At 43.0% G+C, this 5,285-nt stretch overlaps 1 pseudogene; it reads left to right on the forward strand.

Annotated features, from left to right (window-relative positions):
* The first annotated feature begins 3,631 nt into the window (after nucleotides 1-3,631).
* On the forward strand, nucleotides 3,632-4,565 carry LOC106504911 (olfactory receptor 8B3-like; annotated as a pseudogene).
* Nucleotides 4,566-5,285: the final 720 nt, after the last annotated feature.

Consider the following 5,285-nt stretch of genomic DNA (forward strand, 5'->3'; position numbering starts at 1 on the left):
TGAGTTCTAGACATGATGGACATAATTCCAGGGCTGTGGTGTGCCCTTTGCACATCCTCTCTGTGCTGATCACATGACATTGAGGTCCTACTTTGGTGATGAAGCCATGAAGGAAAAGCCAGAGAGGGATGGCAGTAGAGTCAGGAAGGAGAATGGCAGACTGAATGAAGCTAGCATTATGTGGGGCATAGACAGAGCTCTGGTGTGCTGGCAGTATTCTCTTATAAATCTATCTGGTGATTTTAAGCTGTCCATTTATTTTTTTTTCTTTTGTTTTTTTTGCTATTTCTTTGGGCTGCTCCCGTGGCATATGGAGGTTCCCAGGCTAGGGGTCTAATCGGAGCTGTAGCCCCCGGCCTACACCAGAGCCACAGCAACACAGGATCCGAGCCGCGTCTGCAACCTACACCACAGCTCACGGCAAGCCGGATCCTTAACCCACTGAGCAAGGGCAGGGATCGAACCCGCGACCTCATGGTTCCTAGTTGGATTCGTTAACCACTGCACCACAACAGAAACTCCCTAAGCTGTCCATTTTATAGTACATTTTTGAAGTGTGTGTTCTAAGCTTTCACACATGTGTTTTTGCTTTGTATCATAGTCAATTAAGGTTACAAAAGTATGATGAATTTTACTTAAACATCAAAGTATTTGGTAAGCCAAGATTGAAAATAACAATCTAAATGTATGGAATCAGCCATCCTAGTACAGATCAGCTCCCTTCATGGAAATCAGCAAGATTGAGTAGTAGGTACAACGTTCTCCAAAGCTGTTTATGGCAGAGATAATCCTTTTACCAGATTCAGTGAAGAATTTCCACCAGTGTCTGTGGGTGGAAGAACATCAGTGAACAAGCTCAAATTGTATATTTGTAGTAGATGTGAAACCTTATGTTTAATTTAATGGTATAGGAAAGGGGAGTTAAGTCTTATTCCCTATTACATAATTTTATTTTCTTTCACTTTCTTCACACAGTCTCTCCCTAAAGACCTTCCTCCGTTATTTTTCATTTGAAATATAAACAATATCATGTTAGTTTCAGATGTATAGCCTGGTATGTATATCACAGTGCTTTGACATTTAAATACATTATTAAGAGGTAACGGGATGGATTGTGAATTTCGGGTTAGTAGATGCAAACTGTGACCTTAGAATGGACAAGGAGTGACTGCCTAGGAACTTCCGGATGCCGTAGGCAGGGCCAAAAAAAATTAAAGAAATAAAAAATTAGAAATTGCAGAGTCATTATAACTCTGCAGGTATAGTTCAGTTAAAACCTAAAAAGGACCTGAAATTGTATAGTGCCTGAGGGAAAAGGATGAAAGTCAGTGTGGCTGCAGACTAATGTTTAGCACGTGAGAGATGTGAAAACTATTCTGAAGGTTTTCAACAGAGAACACTATAGTTTACAGAATTATGTATGGCGTGCCTCCTCTGTGCTATGTAGTATGCATAGCACCACAAAGGAAGTAGTAAGCAAGCCAGAAGTGATGTTTTTCTTTATAGAACTTATAGTTTATAAGGGATCCTAGGAATTAAAGAGAAGATGTCTAATAGGTTTTATGATGGAGCACCTCCTGGAAGTTTTGAGAGGGTAAATAATGACAGCTGACATTGTCTGATTGTGTAGCACGTGCCGAGTCCTGTTCTGTTTTGTGTACTGTTTTTCATTTACTCATAAAGGCAACCCAATGAAAGAGATGCTATTGTTCTCATCACTCTTTTAGAAATTATGAATCTGAGGCATGGAGAGTTCAAGGACCATGCCCCTGTTAGTGAGCATGGGGTTAGGATTCAAAGCCATACAGTCCAACTCTACAGCCTCACTCTTTTGTGTAATAAGAAGGAAATGATGACCTCACTTAATGAAATATTATATTAAAGTATCCAGATGCATCCTCATTAGGAAATTTCCAATAGGTATTTCAATGTAATAACTGTAAAAGTGAGAAAAAGTTGAAATTAAATTTTTTTGAGATAACTGATGAGGGTCAAAACCTAATATGATTTGCTATAGTCTATGCACAATTTCAAGTAATGCTCTTAAAAAACCAATAGGCAGACTCTGGAGATTTTGTTTGTTTTTTCTTGCTTTTCTAGGGCCATACTAGTGGCACATGGAGGTTCCCAGACTAGGGGTCTAATCAAAGCTATAGCTGCCAGCTTACACCAGGGCCACAGCAACACCATATCCAAGCCTCATCTGCAACCTACACCATAGCTCACGGCAATGCCAGATCCTTACCCCACTGAGCAAGGCCAGGGATCGAACCCGCAACCTCATGGTTCCTAGTCAGATTCATTAACCACTGAGCCCCGACGGGAACTCTGAGATTGGAAAATTTATTTAGGATATTGGAAGACACTGAGAAAGAACCTATGCAATAGATTTCCTTAAGAGATGAAGGTAATAGGAAGATGGGAGTTAATTTTTGCCTCTGCCTTGGGAATGTAGAGTCCCTGGGGTCACCTGTAAGCTGGATTACATATTGAGTCCCTAAGGAACTAAAGAGAGAGCGTGGTTCATGGTGTAAATACCATCCTCTAATTTTCTTTTGTTTGTAGACTCTAGTGCCTGGTAGAGACGCTTAGCAAGTTTCTACTCTGTGTATGTTCAGTTGTGCTCGGTCTTTACATTCACATTCCGTCTTCTGTGTCTTATCAAGTGGCAAAGCTGGTGAGAATGCGATTTATTTTTCCTTGGTGCTTGAGAAGACTCAAAGTCCTAATCTGACAGTAATATGTGTAGTTCAGAAAGATTCCAGGGCATATCTGAAACGAAGTCTGGGTTGCATCCTCTTAGAATAAAGGAACCACTACCCTTGAAGGTGGAACTGCCTTTCCAGGAACACAGAGCAAACAGCAAGGGTGAGAGGGCTCAAAGGTTGCTGACTTAAGGACGGTGAGTTTCTGAATACTGTTGATATTACCATCCTTCCAGTTTTGAGATGGAAGACCGGGAATGTGAGATCTGCCAGTTTCTTTCCCACTTTGTGTCATCCTGAGGGTCAAGTGCCACTGTTGGGAGAATGTGTTCCAGGAAGATCAGAGGGTATTCTGAGATGAGGAGGCTTAGCTAGTGCAATATCTCAGTCAGTAGGTTCTATCTGTGGGCAGACTCTCAGTCTCCCACATGAGGGAATAATGTAACTCCTCTGAGCTTTTGTTCCCATGGTTTCTGGGAAGAGAGAATCTTTTTGATTCTCACCCCAGCAGGTGTAATCTGCATTAGAGGCCAGCAGCAGGCAGCTGGGGTCTCTGCTTACCATTGTTATGGTGAAGAGAGGGCTGAAATGAGTGAAGAAAGGGTTTCTGTCCTAGTTCATCCTTTCTCTTATCCCTTGGTTTTGCCCAGCAGCCGTGTTTGCATATTGCAGCACTGCCTTCCCTCTGTGGGCTAAGTCTGTGATGCTCTTTGTTTACTTGAGCTTATCAAGACTTGAATATGTGGAAGTCCATGCCATTCCCAATCATGATAGTGATAGAGGCAGACGCTGTGGGTCCAGGCCGGGCTAGTCTCAGCCATGCCCAGTCTATACACCCTCTTGTAGGGGGAGCTGTTGTGAGGAGAGCTGAGTTGATCTCTAATGTAACCCTTTCCTCCTGTGTCCCCAGATCCTCTTAGAGAAGAATGGCTCCTGGAAATGGTTCATTTGTGACTGACTTCATTCTGGTGGGCTTAATGGACCATCCAGCTCTCCAACTTCCTTTGTTCTTGCTGTTCCTAGTAATGTATACGGTCACTGTGCTGGGAAATTTTGGCTTGATCACAGTAATTGGGCTGAATTCACACCTGCACACCCCCATGTACTTTTTCCTCTTCAACTTGTCCTTCATAGATCTCTGCTATTCTTCAGTGTTTACACCAGAAATGCTCACACATTTCTTATCAGAGAATAAGCTTATCTCTTACCTGGGGTGCATGACTCAGCTCTACTTTTTCTGTTTTTTCAGTATTTCTGAAGCGTATGCGCTTACATTAATGGCATAAGATCGCTATGTGGCCATCTGTAACCCCCTGTTGTATAACATTGCCATGTCCCCTAAAGTATATTCCAGCCTTATGCTTGCTTCCTACTTGATGGCATTTTTGGGTGCCATGGCTCACACTGGATGCATGCTGAGACTGACCTTCTGTGATGCAGACACCATCAACCATTACTTCTGTGATATCTTCCCTCTGTTCCAGCTCTCCTGCACAAGTACCTACATCAGTTAAATGGTAGTCTTCATTTTGGGAGGCATCAACATCATTGTGCCCAGTCTCACCATCTTTGTCTCTTATGGGCTCATCCTGTCCAACATCCTTCGCATCAGCTCCATGGAGAGCAGGTCTAAAGCCTTCAGCACCTGCAGTTCTCACATCATTGCTATCTGTGTGTGTTATTTGCATCTGGTGACTTTATGTATCTCCGACCATCATCTTCTGGGTCTATGGATAAGGGGAAAATCTCTTCTGTCTTTTATACCAGTGTGGTTCTCATGTTGAACCCATGAATATATACTTTGAGGAATAAAGATGTAAAAGTGCTCTGAGAAATACCGTGAGGAAAAGAAGATATTGATTAGTGTCTCTGTGTGTTTAGTTGTAGAACAGATGATTCTCTGTATTTACAATATATTAACATTTTAAGTGGCATCCTTCTCACGCTATTTCTTTCTCACCATGGAGAAGGACATTTTAGCCTTCTCTCTAATTATTGTCAATTTTAGAGTAGATATTCTTTCTTTCATTACAGTTTTCACAATTTCCTCATGTTTCCTAATTAAGGATGACATTAAGAAATAAATGCGGAGAGAGGACAAGATGGCGGAGGAGTAGGAAGACACGCTCGCCCTCTCCCACAAACACAACAAAAAAAGCACATCTACAGAATAAATGACTCGCACAGAACAGCAACCAATCGCTGGCAGAGGAACCTAAACTCCAATAACGGCAAGAAATTCGTGACATTATTGGGCAGAACAGGAGAAAAGAGGAGAGTGAGAGAAGGCGAATCCGAGCGAGACGGGGGCTCCCAAAAGGGAACTGCGGAGGAGAAAGGGATCCCGCACCCTGGAAAGTCTCCTACCGGGCGAAAGATCAAACGAACCGGAGGAATCTCCAGATGCAGAGAAGAGTGTAGCAGTAAGTTGGAGTACGGAAAAGCCAATCAAGAACCTAACGGACCATCTGAACTACGGGCAGAGTCACCAAAAATTGAGACGCCTGGGTGGGGGCTGGGCACCGAGACCTCGCCTCTGAAGGTTAGTCCCCGAGAGGGGGCTGGGGGACGCCTGGGTGG

The sequence above is a fragment of the Sus scrofa genome, chromosome 9 (genome assembly GCF_054392235.1).
Source record: "Sus scrofa isolate SSC_HxYL_T2T_F1_AM1 chromosome 9, Sscrofa_HxYL_maternal_Yorkshire_Landrace_v2.0, whole genome shotgun sequence".
Lineage (NCBI taxonomy): Eukaryota > Metazoa > Chordata > Mammalia > Artiodactyla > Suidae > Sus > Sus scrofa.